Source organism: Lonchura striata, chromosome 5 (assembly GCF_046129695.1).
Source record: "Lonchura striata isolate bLonStr1 chromosome 5, bLonStr1.mat, whole genome shotgun sequence".
Taxonomy (NCBI): Eukaryota; Metazoa; Chordata; class Aves; order Passeriformes; family Estrildidae; genus Lonchura; species Lonchura striata.
This window is the reverse complement of record NC_134607.1, coordinates 29,454,680-29,477,706: the sequence shown is the minus strand read 5'-3', so window position 1 is coordinate 29,477,706 and position 23,027 is coordinate 29,454,680. Positions and strand designations below refer to the sequence as shown.

Genomic DNA, 23,027 nt, shown 5'->3' with positions numbered 1-23,027 from the left:
AACAAATCAGGCAGTAAAGATGTACGACTGTGAGTTAATTTTCTGATGATCAAATTAATTTCTGTCAAAAAACAGTATGGAAAAAAATGTAGTAAAACCTAGGAATGTTTGCTTTGGTGAAATGAGGAGTCCTGCTGGGTCAGAAACCTGTCTCTGGTTGTGACAATTAGTGTATATTTAAGTAAAGAATATAAGACAAAGACAGTCCCTCTTCCAGCTTTTAGTATTTGAACATTTAGAGGTTTCTTTAAATAAAGATGAGATCTATGGTACTCTATTTGATAGCTCATGATATTGTTTTGCCTACATATGCTTTTTGACATGAATGAGAACATAGTCTTTAGGTTTTTTCAGTTTTCTAGAAAATTTCTTTTACTTTGTATAATTATCTTCAACTTCAGCTGTATCTACTGCTGTATTATATATCAGCAAAATGCCCTTGTGCCGAGTCTTATGGATCTTAATGTGTGAACTTGAAAAATGCTCATTTAAATGTTGTCTAGTTGGATTCAGTCCTACCCTTCCCTCTGTTGCTGGTATTCAAAGGTCACCCCCAGCTCACTCCACTCTTGTCTAGATAACTTACGAAGTATTCCACTCTTTCCTTATGCAGGTGAATCTCTAAGTCACTCATCTCATGCAGGTGAGACTTTTCTGGAATCAGAAGCCCATCTACCTAACTCTACATCTGGAATTGTAGGTGAGGATTTCTCAGCTACAATTAGTATAGTTTGATAGCAGAGAATTCTTCCTAGTAAGTGTGCCTAAATTTTGTTTTCATCTAAAAAGTATAAGATCCCATAATCATAAATTTTAAAATGAAACCTACAATTTCTGAACATTTTGATTGAGACTGAGAAAAGAATTGATCACCCCATTTTGGAGAATAGAAAATTCCTCTTTTTTACTGGGTTTATTATGGATTTATATTTTAAGTTCATGTCAGATATGGTGCAAATCATATAGGAAGGTCATGTTGATATTTATTGACATCCTAGTTCGCTGGACAGTTGGAAGAAAATTCTTATGAATGAAAAATTATTCTACAATTGGCTAGTACTTTTGTTTTTCTTAAAGAAACTGTACATGACATCTAATGTTCAATTCTATTGATTAGTTAAAATTTTTTTAGAGTTTACTTTACTGTTAAAAATGTGTACACCCTCTATAGTTCATTGTTTCCTGTCAATTTTTGCACAATATCCTGAGGGGGAAAAATGGTTCCTGAGGGGGAAAAAAAAAATGTCTGAAGACCCTTTCAAGTTCTTTACTTTTATTCTCCTGGTGCTCAAAAAAACAATTCATAAAATTTTTTTTTGAGAAAGAGCTATAGAGAAAAGTAAAAAATCCCTGTCAATCTGCATTACTTACTGTGATTGTAGAGTGCTAATGAAACAAATTAGATACTGACAAATATTACAGATAAAATGATGAGCTACATGGCAGAGTTCACACTGAAATAAAACCCATATCTTAATTAGCAATGTGGGTGCATCCACTATACTTGATAAGCTTGGCATGCTTACATTTGCCTACTATTAAAAGGCATGGCTTTTCATTTAGTACTTGTAGTACTCATTTAGTTCATTGTGAGTGGAACCTTTTCCTCCTGGTTTAATGTGATCTGGATCAGAGATCTTATGTAGTTTACACTGCAACTGCACAATGAACCTTGCTGAAGTAAAAGAGGAAGACGCATAGGAAGCAGAGGTTTGGTTGTTTACAGTGCCATGTTACAATGTTTTATTGTGGTGGTGGAATTACAGCTTTGCAGTAGTTCCTCATTTCACTGTTCCTCTCTAATACCTGAGTTTCTAAGCAAAATAACACCTATTCCACAACACTTACACAGAGCTTAACAGGAAAAGTAGCTTGACACTATTGCATTTAAATTTGGCATGCTAATAAAAATAACTAACCCAACAATTTCCAAAGTTCAGGTATATCCTTTTGAAACCAAGTAAATGCAAGGTAGTCTTGGGAGCTGTCTTCTGGTCTTACTCGTGCACCTTAGAGTCACAACACGATGTTAATGTAATACTGCACCTTGTCTCCAGTCTCCGTATGGACATTATGGAAAGAAGTGTTTTGTCCTAGACTTGCAGGGACAATGACAACATGTAGAAGATGTTCTTTAATTAGGTCATAACTTTGTCAGTCTAACTCCCCTGGGGATCACCTCCCAGTGCTGCTTAGAGTATAGGTCTTTGTTTCTGTCTGGCACATTTCCATCTCCTAGCAGGTGGGGGGGGTGGGTACCTGTCACTCTTCACCACTCCAAACCCAATTTCAGTGCTTTATTTTGACCCCTACAGTCTTCCCATCTATAGAGGTTAAGAGGTGAGAAAAAAAGAGGTCATTATTTCATTTTCCTGTGTGAAGTGAGAAGTGTTGCTGCATAGTGTTATCTTTGCCTGAATATGAATGAGCCGTTGCAAAGAATTGTTGCTTTAGCATAGACTTACCTGTTTTAATGCATGTAATTAAATAATAAATATAGCCTGTTAACGGGAATCAAACTACTAAAAACATGCAGAGTTTTCTTACTCAGGGTGATTGCAGATGCTGATTTCTGCTGCTCTCCATTACTTCTTTGATACTGTTAAGATTACCTTCAACAGGAGTAATGATGATAAAAGTTTTTGCAAAATTTTTAATGCAGTCTAAGAATCAGACCATTCAAGACTTTAAATTATCCTTATAAATTTCTTCTCCCATACAACTGATTTTCAGAAATTTTAATGCAAGTCAAAATGTCTAATCCTAGAGAAATTAAAGGGTCCAATTCCTTCTTAAATGAAACTAGAAGACAAACAACTGATTAAGAGTTTGAAGGTATTTTTCTTACTGCAAAATATTAGAGTAAGGAATCTTCAGAAGGCTCATTGTTGGAATAAAGATAGGAAAAATATCTTTGTGGCCATACCTACTCTCACTTTTGAACTTTTTTTTGCTAGTGCATGTACTTCTATGCATAAAAAGGAAATGAAGGGTGGGTATTGAGAAACATTTATTTTTGGGAGAAGAAAAATAAATTTACTTATGCAGTTTGAATCTGAAGGGCAGAAGTATTGGAGATCTTTTGCAAACAAGGAGGATGGTATGATGTTATTTGCTTTTGGTGGTGTTCATGAGAAGCTGTGTTGCTGATTTTTGTATTTATGTCACAAAGCAAAACTGGGTTGCATTTAAATATAATTTTAGTTTGATTAGTACAGTCTGCTGGATAAATTGTGAGTTTCAATAATGCCTCTTTTCTCCTTGAAGCATATAAAAAGAGTATAAAACCATAAAATAGAGAAATTGATCAAAATGTTACATTCTGATTCTGTTGTGTCAAACTTTGTCCTGGAGTTCTTGTAAACTCTTTATCAATCAACTGAGTTTGAAGAATATAATGGGAATTTTTAAAATTGATTTTTTTTTCCCCTACAGCCACTATAATTACTGAAGAATATAAATTCAGACTTGATAAATGATTTCCTATTTACAATATTCAGTGAGTAGAGCAGGCTGCTCAAGGCCCCATCCAATTTGCCCTTGAGGACTTTCATGAATGGGGCATCCACAGCTTCTGTGAGCCACTTGTTCCAATGCCTCACCACCCTCAAAACAAAGATCTTCTTCCTCCTAATATCTGGTCTAAACTTACTCTCTCTTGGTTGGAATTTATTCCAAATGTCCTGTCACTACATGGCTTTGGAAAAAAAACTCTTTCTATCTTTCTTGTAACTCAGAATCTTCTTGGGTATCAGTTGTGAAGGTGTTTTTATGAACGGATTACAAGAGTAGGATGTGCATGTACAAGATGTTCACAGATTAATTTTATCAGTCATGGAGAAGTGTAGTAAATGGAGAGCTGAGACACCACTAATTTTATATTGAAGCTTAAAGTTTATACTGCAGAACATCAATGGCCTCAGAAATTCTCACTGATAGCTTTCAAACATGCTTGAAGTTTATTTATCAACAGTGGTATTTGAACAAACAACTCAGAAAAGTATGTGCTGCCCTTGGTGCTTGGATATGAAGTCCTGCGCTGGCTAAGCTGATTCTTTATCAGGAAGCAAGGGCATGCTGCTGTCTTCTAATCCTGCTGACGCTTCAAAGCCAGCCTGGTGTGTCCTTCCTGAGGGCAGAGAAACAGGAATTTTGCCATATCACTTCAATTTCCAAGGATGTATATTTGTTTTAACTGCCTTCTTCTATCTTCTCCTAAGAGGAAGAATAACAGAGTTTATTCTACACAGGGAGGAGGAACCTCTATACCTCACTCCAAATCTGTCTTGTATTTAAATAATTGTAAAAAAAAAGTAAACAGAAATGTGCTTTCATTTCATTACCTGTTTCTCATTACTTGTAGTGCAGTAGAAAGCTCAGAGGCAAAGAGAAATCCCAGTGCCTATACCTACTGATTACATATCACAGTGAAAGTTCAGATACAGCATTGCTCTGCTACACTGGCAGAGCTCTTGTGGATTCTGCAGCCAGACTGACTCTTTCAATCTGTTAAGGGCCTCTGTCCTAACATTTTCCATAGGCTGTATTTTCCTGTAGCTATCTGCAAGTCTTTTATCATACATGTTGTCTTGCTCTTACTGAACCTTGGGAGCTGTAAAGTTTTGAAATAAGGGGTATTTCATCTGTGCAGCATAAGTAGGATTGGAGATGAAAGATCTAAGTGCAGTTTAAAACAGCATGTCTGATACTTTAGGAGAGAAATGATAATACAAGTTAGGCCTGAGGCCCCAAAACCTTTGGAAAACATTTTAAAATGTATTTTTTCTTTTGCAAAGTGAAAAAGCAACAGAATAAATCTGCTATTTTCTATTTCTGGAGAAAAGAGCTGGCAACAAGCGTGGCTGGTGTATTCCCTTTCTGCAGCAGTATCTCTTCCCACAATACTTTATCCATGTCTATGTCCCTCCGTTCCTTTAAAGTCCCGCTCCCCTTTTTCTCATAAGATTGGTTCCCTTTATCCTTTCCTTACGGGAAATTCAACATCCCCTTCTTCCACCTTTCCTGATACAGCAGCACCCACTCAGTTTTACCTGCCTCTATATAATGTGTACCAGCTGAAACTCCCAGGAAGCTGTGGATTTTGCCAACTGTGATTAGATGGAAATATTTTCTTATTAGAGGGTTTTCTGACTGGGACATAGGCTGGAGTGGGTGAAACGGTGTTCAGTGCCTCTCAGGTGCTGGGAGATAAATGTGTTGCTTTTGAGATCATCTGTAGAAAACTTATGTAGGTCTGTGCAAGACTGAAGGCTAACTGAGGTACAGAGACATACATGGCTGAAGGGTGGATTCCTATCCCTTTGTTGGGAAAAAAGGGAAATTAGTAAAACAGATGGAACAGAGCATGGATGGAGACAGTCTTTACTCAGAGAGGCTGGAACTGAGAAGTTCCTACTGAGATTTTGGAAATGCAAATTTCCAAAGGCACAAGTTCTCAGAGCTGCGCAGTGCCAAAGGACAAATGTTAAGCTTTGAAATGTCTTTGATTCCTATGCATCCTCACACATTTTTGGTTAAGGACAGCACTGCAGAACATTTACCCTTGATAGTGTTTTGCAAACAGCTAAAAAAATATGATAAATTTGCAAACAGTTTACAACAAAGCAACCATAATGATTACCAGACATGCTTTTCTACTTACTGCATCCCATATTAGCAATAGAATATCAAGAACATACTACTGTAATCTTCTAGAAAGGAAATGTTTTGAGAGTTTTAATGATGTTTTAGCATGTAGATGTTTTAATGTGTATCAGGATTGAAGCCTGATACTGAGATTGCATTGATGGCCTTTAAAGAAGATAAAATTTTATTACTAACATTACAATTACTAACATTCCTGAATATGTCTAGGATTTTTTTAGTGTGAATGGGTATTTTTCAATTTGACACCAGAGTCCTCTCACTTTTTAATGTAAAAATATTAATTCAAAGAAAAGTAGTACTGAGCACACACTTTAGGAGTTGCAGTAGTTCAAACAAAATAAATTGTGAACTTGCACACACAAACTAAGGACCTTAATTTTTGTTGCCTGTCAAATGTAAGGACATTGCAAGTTTTAAATAGTGGGTCTGCTCCAGCTGTAGGAGCATTTCTCTTCATCTGTTGCTGCCTTTGCCACACTCCCATCAGAGATTCTTGGCAAATATATTTCTAGTAAAAATTTGCAGACGGCTCACTCTCCTTCAGATTGTTCCTGTTCCTCAGATATGCTGACTTTTCTGGGCCCTCTGCAAAAGACATCACTTTAGATTCAGAATATTCTACTTCCAATAAAAGAGAGTATGTGTCCAGCTGTGTGTCTGCCTTCTTGAGCTTCAGGCTGATTCTTTAACTTAATGTTAAATAAATTCCTTATGGTGGTTAGAGACTTTCAGGGTTCATATTCAGTCCAGCTAAACACAATTAATGACACAGAAACCATGATAAAAATAATGTTTGTTTTGTTTTTGTTTTTGTTTTGAGGAGGATCAGAAATCTAATTATCTTACCCTCTGCTCCCATTCTTGCACAATGGAAAAGTTGGATTGGCAATTATTTTCTTCCAAAAAAAGAGCTGACCTGTCACTTACTGCACGTTAAGGATTGCTTAGGACCTTCGCTCCAGTCATATTTGAATAATGTAATACTGGTTCTTGTTATAAACCTAAAGCTATTTGAAGGCTGTTTTGCCAACCACTGGATACTGCAATGTGCTCTATGGGCCTGGTTATGCGATCCTGAACTTGTGCCAGTCAGTAACAAACCTTACTCAGCATTTTTGCAATGCATTCAAGGAATAATGAAAGAGCTTAATAGAAAAACTCACTTTCTTTTGTTAGATTGAAGACAGGGATTATTTTTTGACAGCGCCATTCAGACAAGGACTGAGTGATTTCCAGCAATTTACAAATATTTACAAATATACGTAAACTTATAAATATTTTCAGCCTAAAATGTGCTATACAAAACTACATACATTTACACAAAATAACCTAGTACGTGAACTCTGTAAAACTATTTATTAAAAGAGCTATAATTTGTGAGGAAGATGGAATTGGCAGTTTACCCACAGAAGGGCCTACCCTATGTCTGTCAGGCAGGTGAAATCTGATATTTTGCTACGATTAAATGTATACATCTATAATGTGAGGGGGAAGCTTAAAAAACTCAAGATGGAGGCTTTTCTAATATTTTCTTGAGTTTATGTGCATCATCTGAATATCTTGCTTAAATAGAAACTTCTTTGTCCAATATAATTATTAAAATCCTGTTTATGGGCAAAAAGATAGTACACCGACATATAAAGGGAGGATTTCTTTTTAGTAAAAATGAAATCTTAGCAGTCTAATTAAAGAATAATCACTAATCAAATTGTTAGCCAAAGTTATTTGTAATTTTTGCAAAAAATAATCCAAGGGGAAAAAAAACAATTAAAATTGTTATCCTATCAGTTTCTATCCCTCATCATGGTGTTATGTCCCATATTCACCTGCTGCTTTGGTCATTGAAAAAAAAAAAAAATGTTGTTCATGTTACCAGTTTCTTCTTTCTCACTGTAGGGTCCACCTGGAGTAATTTTAAAAACTTGCTGATGGGTTTTCACACCTTTGTTCTTTCTTCACTGGTGTGCAGCTACATGTTACACCTGAATTTACTATGAATGGCATGATGGTGTCATTTATATTTCTTAGATACTATGTGTTTATTCTCCTTGTTAATTCTAAAAATACATTTGTCCAGCTCCAGGTTTATATTTCTATTAATTCACCACTGGCAAATTGGTTATAGTCATAAGGTTTCCAGTGCCAAGCCCATATCCTACTTCTTATCACCTTAATTTCATTTTGCTAGATAAATTGCTGGGTAAAAGTCTCACCAGCCTAAAGCAATATTTTTAAGTCAAGTAAGGTTGAAAAAAATGGTCAGTTGAAATTCTTATAATTAGTTGCATTTTAAACCTAATTTTTACTAACTGCCAGAACAGCTGGCTTTGTTTGAAGTCATATCACTTTGAGCTAGTTTTTGCTGCTCAGCAACACCAACAATTTTATTGGATTTTTACTATGCAAGGAAATATGAAAAAGAAACAACAACCAGTCTTTTTGTTTTGACACTTTTTTTCCCTATTCTTTTGTCCGTTGCATGAACAAAATACAGTTTCAGAGCAAGAAGCAATTTGGGCTTCCCTCTGGAGGATAGTTTGCTGAAATTATGTTGGCCCGAATTCTTTCATTTCTAGAATATACTCACTTATCTGGGCTTAGATGTCCACAGAGTTACCTAATCCTTTGTTTGCCTTCTCTTTTCTGCAACCATTATGACATGGCTTGGCTTTGAGAACTGTGCCAATTACAAAAAATAATTCAAAATGTACCTTAATAACAGTGATTTACAACTGATTGTTTTTGGTTGCTAACTTCTTAGAAGACAATAGAAAATGAGTTCTATCTATGACTAAATAGGATCCTTATTTTTCCAAAAAGCAAGGAGTCAATAGCAGGAAAGAGTAAAAGATAAATAGGAAAGATAGGAAGGGAGGAGCTCTTGTTTTTCTGCATGTGTAGAGGCAATGTTTAGTTTCCCTTTCTGTTTAGTTTTATCAGTGTGCTTTTTGACTTTAAAGAAAGTCATATGATTTGTGTGATAAAATCTCAAGTGTCATTTTAAACTGGAATATATTTCCATGCCATTCAAAGTCTGAAGCTATTCTGTTATGTTTAACTTGTTCTATACAGAAAGACTATGGCAATTTTGTTAATTCTGAGAAGAGTCTGATGATTGGCACAGACACACTTATCAGAAAGGTGTTTTCATTTGCTATTGAAGCTCTCATCTCCTCAGCCTGAGAAAATCTTAAATCTCAACTCAGTTTTCAGCTCATATAACCTGTATAGATAATTTATCTCAAAACCTTGTCATTTAATACCATAGTTATAAGTCAAGAATGGCCCTGTTCTTTTGCTACCAGAAATCTGGGTATAAGAGAGCTGTCAGAGCACCATATCTGCTTGTAGGCCTTATATTTTGGTGAATTTTTTGTGATGCTATGATACCATATGTTACAGAAGGACAGGCAACAATTGAAATGGAGGAAAAAATCTATCAATTCAATTTTTTTTTTTTTTAAATTTAAAAAAACACTTTCTCTTAATACAGGCAGACCTCACTCCAGAAGAAAAATTTGAAAGAAATGCTATCAGACAGGTCTGTCGCATGAGGCATTTTGTTTCAGTTCTGCAGGAATGATGATGTGGCAGGAGAATTCTGTTCAATCCCACACCGGAAATGTACTTTCAGACTACACCTATATTCCTTGCTAGGCAAAATTTTCACCAAATTTGCTCTTCCTTCAAAGAAGTTTATCAATGTTGCTTTTTTATTATGTTTTTTTTATTGAGAATCATCTAGAGTTTCTGAAGAAAAAAATCTTTATCCATGACAGCAGTCAGGAAGATTAAAACCCACTAGTAACTATTAAGGGGCATTGCTCAGTGGAGGAGGTATCTAATAATGGGTGGTGCTGAGTGAAATAACGTGAACGTGACACATGCAATTACCCTTCTACATTTCATCTAGACTTATAGCCCACTGCAGTAAACCTTTTTCAGTAAATTTAAGGCTCTTTTTAAAAGGCCTCCATGCTTCTTATTGTTGCCCTGATTTTTAAAATGTTACATTTTCTTTTATAGTTCTTTTGAAAGTTTTAAAGTTCTCATAGAACTTCTTTAGCCTTATGATAATGTTTGCATATTTGAGAGTCAGAGTTCCCACACAATTTCATGTATAAATAGAATAGTTTACATATTTCCCTGTAGGTGGAGAGAAGTGATTGATTGATCTTTAGACCAGTGTAGTTGGAGAGGTGGTAATTCCATCCTCCAATCCACGGTCACCTTTAGAACTCTATAAATACCAGATGTTTAAATAAAACTGGGTATTCTTATTTTAGTAGAAAGTCTAGCTTGGGTATTTTAAAGGACTCTTCAATTGTGTCAAGGGGAATCATTTAGAAAACATCTTTTTTTGCTGTGGTTTTATTTACACTCTAAGTTTGGACTGTGACATACAATAATAAAACATTCTGTATAATGAAATTTTGTAATAAATCAATGTCAATAAAGTGATAAACTTGAAGAATGTATTTCTTTTATAATGATTTTATAACACTGATTTTATATATTGGATTAGATGTGATAACTCCTCAGCACAGTTTTCTTAACTCCTGATTAAGAGTCATGTGGAAAAGCATTCATGTAGTTAATGATAAACAAATCTATTCAGAAGGACAGAATGTTTATACCTAATTTATCAGTGACCTGCAACACAGTGTGAAAATTTGTTATTAGTGATGCGCAATGCACTATGTGCAGGAAACAAGCACAACTATTTTTAGATTCTTATTAATTTGCTGTGATTATAAACGTGTGCCTCTTCAGTAGCTACTGAAGACATATTTTATAGTGTGACTGAGCATTGTTTTTACACTCTCTACTCTCTGTTTTTAATTATAGTACCCTCACATGAGTGTATCTGGAATTAGAGCACTGTAGCTGTAGGCCAGCAATAGCTTAATTTTTCAAGATCCTACATAAACTAATTGTTGCTTGTGATGAGCTTCTTGATTGCATTTTCAGATTGAAGGAAGCAGGAAGTAAATGAGAGGATGCTAAAAATAATTATAATAAAAAGTCAGAAGTTTTCTAAATTAAGTTCCAGAAGGCTATTTAAAATCACTCATATGCTTTTCCATTTAACACTGTCCTTCTTGTAACTTCCATTTGACTATATCAATGCTAGTATATATCTTATGGTGCCTTAAGATATTCAATATTCAGGACAGACACTTCAGGCTACTGATTTTGGTCCTGAAAATGAACATATATTTAATTATTTGGAATTATCTAACACATTAAATTTAGTTATTAAATTGCTGAAATTGAGAAAGCAATCAGTTATCACAGAAATTTAAAATTTAACAGAAATATCTAAAAGCCTTTTCAAAATATTTAATTGCTAAACAGCAGTAAAAATAGATATTTGCTAAATAGCTTGATAGCTACATTTTCCCTGTCCTGATAGAACCCATAATATTTACAAAACAATTTTTAAGGCAGTCATCATATTACATCTACTGAGCATTTTGACACTTCAGGCAACACCTGGCATTACAATATATTTATAAAGCATATTAAAAATGTTTTCCTATGAAAAAGAGATTAGAATTGCACTGAATAAATAGCAATAACTATTTATATTGTTTGAAAGTAATAAAAGATATGATTCATCACCTACTGAACATGTAAATGAGGTTTTCTCTTGATAATCGTGACTGAGAAATGTGTCAAGGGCATTTTTGTGAACAACATTACTGAATGCCAGTTTTTTGAAGGTCTCTTAATATTTTATTTAAAGAATGTCACTTCTAATAACTTTGATTATTTGCTGTGAGCCTGTTCTCTTCATTGTCTGAAAAGTTAATTTATTAAAATGACTTATTTTTGTAGCCTTGTGATCAGCATACCTGGCTGTGAATGCATGTGTTAAAGCACATAACAGAAGACACACTTTTATTTCTGGTCTTACCTAAAAATAGCATGAAGTCCTTTCCCTCTGCTTTGCTGAAAGCTGTGCATGAGTTAGAGGGAATGCAACACATCCACTAACTAAATTCCACTAAAGAACTACTCAATCATTTGGAGAATGCATTAGATACTATTTACACATAAATGTTTTGGAAGACCAAGGCAGTGGCTGTTTTGGGTTAGATGAAATTTGCCGACTACAAATCTGATATTGGTTTTCTACTTGAGTGCTCAGTTTCTTCTGCACAAAAGTCCAAACAGAGCAGGAGATGAACCCCCAGCCATTGTAGTTGTAGAGTAAATTGACAAGCCAACAGAATAATGGGAAGAAAAAATACAAGAGTGTTAGTTTGAAGATATTGCATAAACGTCTTATTTTTTGTATGAAATGTAAGAAATTAATATCTTTTTTACTATTTGGAAAAGGGAAATAACTTATTTTTATCTAATTTGTTATTATAGCAAATAGAAAAGGAAGGAAAAAGACGGGAGACATGCACAGACAAAGGAGGAGGCACTCCTTATTACAGAAATCTAACATTCATCTCACACAAAGCCCTTGCTGGAACTCCTTATGCAACCATTTATGTGAGCGCACTCAACTAAACTAAAATTCAGCATCAGTGGCCTCTGTGCCTTTCCCACCATGGTCTATTAATCTTTCTTCTTTGAAGTGCCTTACTGCTTTATCTAAGGGAATGAATTTGTCACTGACACTTCCTCAAATGGTTACCAGTTCCTTTTTCACACAGACCACGTCAATAGCAGTTGTCTTTTGGGTGAATGCTGTGTCCAGCTAGCTGAAGTGTCACCTACTGCCTCATTCTGTACCCTGCATTCTGCTTCTCACAATTCTGAGTTCATTTCCCAGGCTTTCATTCTCTCAGATATATTTATCATCAAGTTTTCTCTCCTAACACTACTTTCTGCAAGGTCAGGTTGACCCATTCAACTAAATATCAGGATTTAATTTTTTTTTCCATTTTCCTTTATTTTTTTTTATCTACAGCATATTTGACTACAATAAATTTCTATTCATATAATTCACATCACTAGGAAGGCGTAGTCAGTAACTTTTGAGGATCCACATTGGAGCTGTTCATGAACTGCAGCCTGCACATTATAGCAGGGGAAAAGTGAGAGGAAGCATGAGCAGAAAGGAGCTCTTGTGGGCTGACTGCAGCCACCATTAGCCACTTGGACCTGGATGAAATTGATCTGGGGAAAAAAGGAGGAGAGGAAGGTATTTAGTTTTTTCTGTTTCTTGCTATCCAGGTATATTGTAATGAGAAATAAAATAAAATAATTTTTCCAGGATCAAGTCTGTTTTGTCTTTGATGCTGATCTCCAAGTCTTCGTCTTGAGCCATGGGCTTTTTCACGTTTTTTTTTTCTCTTTTTTTTGAAAATGGGAAATTAGAAAGTGGCTGTGGGAGTGTCTGGCTGCAAGTCAAGATTATCCATCACATGTGCATAAGCCCTGTAATATTCCAGATATGTTTGTTGCCTTTCAACTTGGTTGAAAATGAAGCACAAGTGCTGTTGAAATGGAAGCATGGCTGGATTCAATTTCTCAGCACTTTAAAGGTGAAAAGATTATTGATCAAAGTCTAAGTCCAAGTCTAACATTGTCTTCCCTTCCTTAGTCATGTTGCTTGCCTTCAACAAAATTGCTAGCTTTCAGGGCTTACACTGTGCTTCATGAAACTTCATTATATACCACTTGCAATACTTTGCTATGTAAGAATGAAAATCCATCACAGAATTCCCCTGATATTTGTTTGATTTGTAATATACAACACACCTCCACTGCTGTAAACATGGAAGGACCCTGAGTTGCTCACAGTTGCCAGATAGATATTTTTCCCTTACAAACAGAGCTGAAAAAAACACTACTCCTAAATTCTAGGGATTTTTTTTTCTGCATAAGAAAATTGTTAAAATTGTCCTAGAGATGCATGACCTACAGAAATTTTCCTGTGTTTTTCTTCCTATTGATTTGGATTTCTGACCAAATGCAGCAAAGGCTTTGGAAGAGGTTCTGTCAGCTGAAGAAACCTAAGATGAAGACCTTATTGGGGGATTTGGATTTCATAATCATATGAACGCTAGAGTGGTCATTGTTAATTACAGATTAAAATGACTTGAAATTAGTTTCAGTATAGGGTCTTTTGACAGCTAGAGCCTCATGATATTGGAGAATATCATGAGTGAGTGCTTATGCTTTTCAGATGACGGGAAAGGCCAGAAAAGTCTAGGTGCCAAACATGAAGGTTGCATATGACAAGTCCCTTATGTTAAATCTTATTTTAGAACCTTCAACGTTTATCACATTGACTGCTCGAAAATAATTTTTTTTTTGTTGCTCTCCTCTGAGGAATAGTTCTCCACATTATACAGCTGCAAGGTCTTATGATTAACTTTAAGCACCATAAACTTGCAGCAGGACTAGCATTCATATAGCTAAATTTAGCTATCGTGCTGCTGTTGGTTGCTGATAAGCTAAAATTACATCCTTTTGATTTGTCTGCCATTTAAAAAATATTTTAGAGGATTATTAAGTTCATAATCAGAATTATCACTGTCTATCCACACTGAATTTAGGTCCTGTGGCTGACATGTGATTTCATACTTGTCTACCTTTGTTTTTACAGACAATATGCTTCACAAATTTAACTCAATGAATTAATGTTAAAAAGAGTGATAAAATGCATTCTATTTTTTGAAATGGTAAAAGGTTCTTCAGCATATTTTGTCAGAATAATGGAAAAATATGTCAGAATATTATTAAATGTCCAGCAATCCTCACCATATGGAAAATAGTAGCAATAGTTCCAATGACATTTTCTGGATGGCTGGTTATCTGTATAAATTAATAATGTGTTTGATAAATATGTGCAAAGAGTTTTCTTGGGCAGAGAATTTCTGGAGCGTGAAACCTGTTTTTACATCTAAACAATTTGCCAGTGATGGACTCATCTTCTGTTCTTACTCTCCCATTCCTATCTATCTCTTTCAGACATTTTCATAAATGTAACTCCCTAAGAAATCTCTAGTAAATCATATGCCTTTCCATTATTTACTGAGCTAAAAGGAGTCAGCAGCAGATGTCCTAAAGGTCAGTCAGTTATTTGCTGTTTCTTTTGTGACCTGTTTGCCACCTTTTGCAGACAGGGTGATAGCAGACCATGCTGCAGGGACAAGTGATCAACCTGTGAACTCATTAAGATTACTGGGCAGATGTTATAGTCTACTATGGAATCTCTGGGATATTGCAGTATTGCCCATGTCTTCTTTTCATTTCAGTGAACAGCCCCAGTTTGTGGAGCTGCTGAAGGGAAACTCTTGGGAAGAAGGTGACAAATTTTTGTCTTCCTGCCACATTGTATGTTTAAGGTGGGATGGCAAAATAAAGAGGCTACATACAGCCCTGGCAATACACTCTTGCCTAAATTTCCACCTCCTCAGACTTGAATTGAGGCATGCTAATATTCTAACATAGCAAAAGATGAAAAGATTGTGTAAGTTTTGCAAAATATAAAAGAGAAGACTAAGGCCCATTTACATGGGAGATTTCCAGGCTGACGGCAGACAGGATTTACTCACTGCAGCTGTGTGCTGCCTTTCAACCTAGAGTAATAGAATCTGTATTAACTCTTTTGAGGTGCTAGAATGGAAAATGTCCATGTCTAAATTATTTCTAAAAGCATCTGAGATTGTACTTAGATTTGATTTGCAAGACTATAAAATGACTTTTCAGTCTGAACAGGTCTAAATTAAGAGGATGATTTATTTAACATATTTATCCTAGTAATAATCCTTGGTTATAAGTAGATGGTAGATTAAGTTACCACTAATAAAAGTTCTAGGCTGAAAAAGGACAAGTAAATTACTTCAGGTAAAGAAATAAATTCAGATTTAGCATTTTTTTATCTCTGGAAAATAAGGAAGATTACTACTTTCCATTGCTAATGTGGGATTTCTCAAGATATTCCAAATCATAAAACAGTCTAGCACAACAGTCACCTGACAATAGTCTGCTACCATGTCCTGCATTGAATTTGGGGATAGATTTCACTGGAAAACAATTGTCTCTTTTGTATTGCAGAAATATGTTTTGATAAGTAAGTAAGTTTTTGGGTCTCATCTTCACTAAATAGAATCATGTTGATGCTGCCCTGGCATGAGTATATCTAAAGTCTGCCTGTGAATCTAAACAAAGAACTCCTTTTACATGGAGAAAAACTGAAAGCTCAGAGGAAAGAATTTAGCTGAGTTTAAATATCACAGACATTTTATTGAAAATTAGTCTTCTGTGTTTTTTAATGGATTAGTTTAGTTTGGTATTAAGGGGCTTTTTTTAGTGCCAAAGTTTGCTATTCAAATCATTGCCTTAGTGCTGAGGCTATAACTACTCAGATTAACTACTCACATTAAATACTCAGATTAAAAAAAAATTATAATTATAGACTGTTGAACTTTAAAGAGTATATGGAATAAAAATAAAATTAAGTTTAGGAATAGTCATGTATATTTTCAGGCTGAAACAGCTAGAAATGTTTATTTACAGAATAATTAATTTAAATTTACAGAAATAGGGAGTTTTCTTCCTAATCTGTGATTTTATGCCATAAAATCTTTAGCACGGGCTTTAAGTGTGGCAGAGCCATCTGTTTTCAATTATAATTTGACAATCTTTGATATGATTTGTAAAAAATGCAGGTATCTTAAACAATTTTTTCACCTTAGAACAATCATATTTGAAGGCCAGTTGTAGATATAATGACCTGTAAATATTACCTGGACACTGTAAAGAGTTTAAAATATCAGAAAGATTTTTTTCTCATTGTCTGTGCTTGGTTTGTGTTATAGTAGAATTTGTAAGTATATGTGGCCTTTACAGGGGGAAATACATATTTTTAATATATGCTGAATACCAGCTGTTTGCTGCTGCTGCTGCTTTTTTTCTCCAAACTGTCTTTCTCTATCCTTAGCTGACTAGAGAAAGGTGAGCTCTGAATATCTAATAGCCACATCTTTTTAGAAAACACAAGAAGGCTCCACATGTTATTTGGCTACAATTTCTGTCAAAGTATCCATATCTTTCAATTATTTTGGTCATCTATCTTAGTTTTGTCACACTGCAAATTAGGAACAATATATCTCAGTATGTAGGCAACTTCTTTCTTTTTTTTGTAAAGTCTTGATAAATGAGAGTCCTTTTCCCTCTCATATGGTTTAATGCAACAGATCCTAATTAGGTGAGGTGAAAGATGTTTGTCTTGTTCTATAAAGGCACTTATAGCCACAGCCAAGAGGCAGTGGTCATCAGTGTGAGGAACATGTACAAAACCTGAATTAATTTTGGATCAAAATATAGCTGAAGTATGCTACCTCTGATTTGACCTCACATACATCAGAAACTTAAAGCCACCTGGATTTGAAGCAAGACCTTCAATCTTTCTGCACTTATTCACTAAAAAACTTAAGGAGCACCAAGCCAATAGTGCTGTGGTTGGTGGTTAGCATGAGGTCCAGTTGCCACTCTTGATGCCTTGGAGATGATATCCTTTTCAGAAAGTTTTCATAAAGGATTTTTGATTGTCCTTATGGTTTTCTGCTCTTTTGGAAGAGAGAACTGGATGATGTGAAGTACATTTAATGCATATTCTATACTAGCAAATTCAATATGTCCAGATATATTCCTGAATAAAGGAAATGTCCTACACCTATGGCAGTATTTGTATCAACCACCAAAATGGACAGGTACAGATGAGCTGCTCATGTGCTGAACCATGACCATCTGGAGGAGTGTGAGTTGGCCCAGGCTAAAAGCTTACCAGGGCTGTTTACTGGCAGTCAGTTCAACTCAGCCAGTGTGGAGCATGTACAGGTAGGTGCACAGGGTCTGCTCTTGCATCCAATTCTACATCCCTCATGCTCTCCAAAATATTCAGCTCACTCACCAAATGTGGCACAGCTCGCTGTGGCCGTGTAGCAGCTTCTTCCTCTGCTTGCCCAATGCTCTCCAATTCTACTGCACTGAACCACAACAGAGGCCACTAGACAGAAGGAATCTGTAATTTATGGATTTTTGCTGTCAGTGGATTCTCATCTCTAACATCTTCATTGACCATGTAAAATGGAGATGCACAGCTATTTTTCTAATGGTGTAGGGTCAAAAGGCAGCCCAGGGCAATAAACTGAATTGTCAGTGAGATTTCTCAGATATCATTTGTTGCTCCTTTCCTCTATACCTGGATTCAGGCATACTTATTTTTTTTCAAGAGTTTTATTTTTTTTTTTTTTGTCTGAAGAGTACAATAGATGAGTCAGACAACATTATATCCACCATTGTAGGACATACAGAATTACAGTTGAGTAAATCCCTACAGGTGAGCAGCAAATTGAGCTCTGGTACTCTGAGCTTTGGACCAGTGTTTTGTTCTTGAGTATCCTCGTCAGGCTTAAATTTGTTATTAAGTTTAAAAAAATGCTTCTGACTGGTGTATGGCCAGCTCTTGTAAATGAGGCCTTTTATTCAGCCTGAAGTTACTCTTTTACCACTACTAAAAGTCTGAAGTTTTATTTCTCTACAGTGAGACACCTCAGAGTGAATGTTTTCCTGCTGGTCAGGTAAAGTTCCATCTCGGCTTCCTCCCTCCATCTAGGAGTTTACCTTGTTCTTTCATTCCCTTTGATTCCTCTGCTTATCTTCTTAATTAGTTGTGCTTTAGGTGAATGCAAGCTGAAGATGCTTCCCCTCTGGGAGTGCTATTCTGTCACTGGATCAGCTGCAGATGGCAGAGCTCTTGTTAACTTAATTGATTATTAAAATGCTGACATATGGAAGGAATTGCTTTCTTTCACTTTTCAGCTTGGGGAAATTGTAGTGCTATGTGAATAAACAACTTAGGAAGTTCCTGAAAATAAAGTGTTATCAATTTGTTAGAAGGATGCTTTTGGTCTTATGAGTTCTCACCTCTCTAAAAATTGGAAGTTGGCACTTGTTACTACCATGTGGAATTACATTTCTTATAAGTTATGTATCAAAGAAGTTTGCCTGCAGAATTAAAGAGCTGTCTTCTGTGTAGTTGGATCCTATGAAGAAAACAAACAAAAAAATTATAGGTATAGAAGTAGTAGGGAACACAAGAAAGTTGGAGAGGAGATATTGTAGACAGAACATGTTTATTTTGTCACATATTATATTGTCTGAAGTTTGTCCTTCCTTATTGCTATTGAAACATTCTGATTTTCCTCACTGTGTTTATAGCCAAACTGACTAAAACTGTCATAAAGAGGTTAATTGGAACCTGAATGTGTTGAGATTGTATTCATCCAGCTTTTATTTCTGGATATGTACCTCTTCTCACATTACACATATATGAAGCATTATCATCATTAGGACAGTTCATGGACTATCCCTGTGCACACACCAGGACAAATTGCATGCAGCATCTTTCTCTGATGTCAGCTTGGATCACTTGTGTGTGGAATTTTCTATTATCTTCACAGTTTTTTCATGTTGTCTCTCATACTTAGGAAGAACTTTCTGTAATACTCAAAAAACCCACTGCCTTCTTTAAATTATTAGTGAAAATTTTCCTGTGAGAAATCTAACCTCTCAGAGAACTGATGTTGGGGCTATTATGCTGAGATTTGTCTTGTTTTTTATCACAAATTTAATATTGGAAAACCAGACCATAAATTCTTTGGGGTGGAAAATAAACTCTTTCATCTGTAGGTTTTACAAGACTTGGTGTAGGAGGATCCTGGTCACATGGTATTGCAAGAACTTACAGCTTTTACCTTCTGTGGACAAATGAAAAAGAAAATCTGCTCCCAGCATCTTTCTGTTTTTCCTAGTACCTAATAATTAAACAAAACAGATAAATTTAAATTGAAAATTTCTGTCCATTTTTTACTTTGCTGTATAAGGCAGCATGCCCATGTATGTTTTTGTAGTGATTTTAAACTGAGTTGATACTGGGTGAATGGAAAGGCAACCTAACAGTGCCATTTTTTCCTTATTCTTGCTGAAGGCCACAATGAAGACTTCCCAAAGGCTTCTCTAGACCAAACTGAACACTCACAGCTCTCTCAGACTGCTTTCATAATTGAGATGCTCCAGCTCACTGGTCATCTTCATGAAAGTTTGCCATAACTGCTCTCTGGAAAGTTCCTGCTTGAAGGTGAATACATACAGAAAATAAATACTGTTATAATAGGAGTAAATGAGTAGTAGTGTTGACTATTACTCAGGTACTTATAGAGCTGTCATATTCTCTGAGAACCTTAAACCCTGGTGATTTCTCTTTATCTACTCATGGTTGTCAAATGTGAAATTTAAAATTTCAGATATGTGTTTTCCTTCACTAATTCTTCCTGAGAAGAATATAAAGTAGTGAAGAAGACATAAAACAATTTAAAAAATGAATTCTACAAAGCTACTCAGACTGTCCAGCTCTCCTGGGCCAATGGACAGGAGCTGTTGGCAGAGGTTCCAATAGAGGCTGGCCAGGGAAATTTAGGCCTGCTGCCATACTCAGAACCCTAACCCATGCAAAGAATTATTAGTTTCATTCTAAAAAATGTTGCTATGAAAGAATTTAGTGAACACATGCCATGATAGCAGAATATTCAAACTGAAAGCACACTTACACAGTGCTGTAGGTGCACTGCAGGTAGGCTCAGGGTATGACAACAGTCCATATCTGTGAAGAATGTATCAGTACATGTGCAAACAGTTGGTTTGCAAACAAAGCTAAAGCAGTTTTGTTTCCTAATGATACAGCAGAATCTGAAATGTAGCATAATTAGATATTTGAGGAATCTTGCTCTCCGATTAGAGTGGACTCTTTATAATTGATTTTAGTGTGATTAGTGTAAGACATGCTCAGCTGGAACCAATCCTTGTTTTTTTAGCAACGAAAACTGAGTCCCCTCGATGTATTTTAAAATAATTAAGGGTTTTTTGGCACTGAAATTTGAAAATAAATTCAACATATATAATAGATGAATTTTTATGCAGTTTAGTTTAATATTTCTGCAGCTTGAAGATGATTGTATTTTTTGGCATATAGGTCTTTTCAGTGTCGTTACAGATTGATCTGTGCATGTTTTGCTATCACTTACAAGAAGTTCTGGTTGTCTATTCTTTCTGGAGAAGAATAATTACATCTGTTTTGAAGAGGGGAGGAAAGGAAGTATCCTACCCAGAATCATGCAGCAAATCAATTATAAGCAGGGAATTGACCAAGCCCATAAATGAGAAGAATGCTCACACTACATTTTTAATAACAGATTTTTTTTTCAAGTAATGGATTAGATCTGGCACTTATGGATGCTTGGAATAAATCTGTATAAATTGTTCCTGACAGTAAGAGGATATGAGTGTGGCCAAAGGCAAAAAACCCCCAAAACTAAAAACCTTCCAAGGGAAGCAAAGAAGGGTGGGAAAGGCTTCCTCAAGCTGAAAAACTTGTCACATATAGTATGCATGTAGTGAGGAAAGTGGCAAAAATATTTAGTGCTGGATATGATTCACAATGGAGTATATTCATGGTTTTCATAGAAGGCAGATGCACATTAAGCAAAATAGGCATGCATGACAGTGATTAAAAAAATAAAAAATGCTAAGTATTTTGCATATTCTGTGGAAATGCACTGATATAATTGTTCTTGTATCTCACCTCTCTTTCCAGGTTTGCTTAAATGAGTGTCTTGTATGAGATGTATGCATCCATTTATGTGGAAGTTAGTGAATAATTCGATTTACTTGACACATCTAACCTCTTAACAACTTTAGCTTTCCAGCAGTTTAACATGATACCTATGAATTTACTTATTAGACCTTAAATGGCTTTCTCTCTGCTTCAATATATGGAAATAATGTTCTAAGTTCACAAAAAAAGCTGTTTTCCTGTTTTCTTCAAGTGTTAACTATGTATTGTTAGAAATTCAAACATGTATTACGTTGTTTCTTTTTGTAATCAGAATGAAAGTAAGCGGTGCTGGTGAGTTTCATTTCTGATGACTGGCTAGATTTTAGGAAAAAATAAAAACCATACAATTTAGAACTATTAATATAATGTAGCATTTTATATAATTAATATATAATGAGTAAAATAAGTAAAAAATTGTTGATCTTTCATCTATCATCCGTCTATCTATGCACATAATTGTTTCTTTCCCTTTACTGTTAAAACTCTAGTAACTTTTGAATCAATCTTTTTATTCCTGGGGTCATGTGCTACATTCCTACTCATACAAACTATAAAGTCTGAAAGACAGAGTCTATTTCCCTCTCAGTTTAAAGTAGTATGTATATCTTTACTTCCATGTTCATCACAGGGACACTGATATTTAATTCTTGAGGTAGCTTTTTAAAGAAGCTTATTTATGTATATATCCTCAGATTAAAAGCATTTTCTGAAATTATCAGTTTCTGCGCTACCTTTACCAAGAGAATAGGATTTTCCTGAAAGCCTGGCAACAGGACCAGAAGGCAACACAAAAAAGAGATGGAGGAATGTGAGAATGAAGTACAGAAGGAAGTGCCAGGGGAAAACAGCTGCTAGACAGAGCTTCAAGGGAAACATGAAAAGACTGACAGATGTGCTGCACTTGTCATGATTCAGAAAGCCCTCCATGGACTGAAATACAGCACTCACCTGCTTAATAAGGTCAGACTGCAACTCTGCATGTTTCTTTTCTTTTTAATAAGACTCAGGGTACCTGGATCTACCCCTCTGCCACATTAATCCTCTTCTTTTCCATTATGTTTGAACATGTCATATGTGGCCACAATTCTCTGGCTGCAGAGAGCAGAACACAACTTTCCCAGGCATTGTTCAGGGGAAGGCTGTAAGAAAATCAGAGAAACAAATTATAAAAAATTCTTGTCTTCACCTGCTGCACCTGTTGTAGTGCACATGTGGAATGTGTTATGGAGATTTGTTTACCAATGTATGATTTCTTAATTGGCCAGTGGTGATGGTGTTTGGATTTCAAAGACCAATCTGGTCTGTCTGTATTGGACTGTCTGTGAGGGCAATGAATTTCTTAATAAGCATAGTATAGTACAGTACAATAAAGAGATTGATCAGCCTTCTGGAATCATGGAGTCAATGGTAATTATTACCTGGCAGGGACCCATGCTAGATATGTTACAGTCTCAGACCATAGTTTCACCTGAAAATGAAAGTAAGGGATGACATTCAACTAATTATTTTGCTTTTCCTTTTTGTTTGTTTTCTTTCTTTCTGGTATGCTAGGGTTTGAATGACAACCTCTGTTACTGGTCTCCATTTTTTTTCATTATATTTTAATAAAATTGTCTCTCTTTGTCCATAACAGAATTGACTTTTACATTACTGTCCTGTTTTCAGCTAGGGTAGAGAAAATTTCTTTTCTGTAGTTGTGACAGTGTTGTATTTT

General features: G+C 35.4%; 1 long non-coding RNA gene across 1 annotated transcript; it reads right to left on the bottom strand.

Moving 5' to 3' along the window:
- Positions 1-3,938: 3,938 nt before the first annotated feature.
- Positions 3,939-22,446, bottom strand: LOC116184818 (uncharacterized). The gene is made up of 2 exons (XR_004149498.2): positions 22,262-22,446; positions 3,939-4,215 (listed from the first exon to the last, which is right to left on the bottom strand). It is a non-coding gene; the product is annotated as an uncharacterized LOC116184818 (long non-coding RNA).
- Between the last annotated feature and the right edge of the window lie 581 nt (positions 22,447-23,027).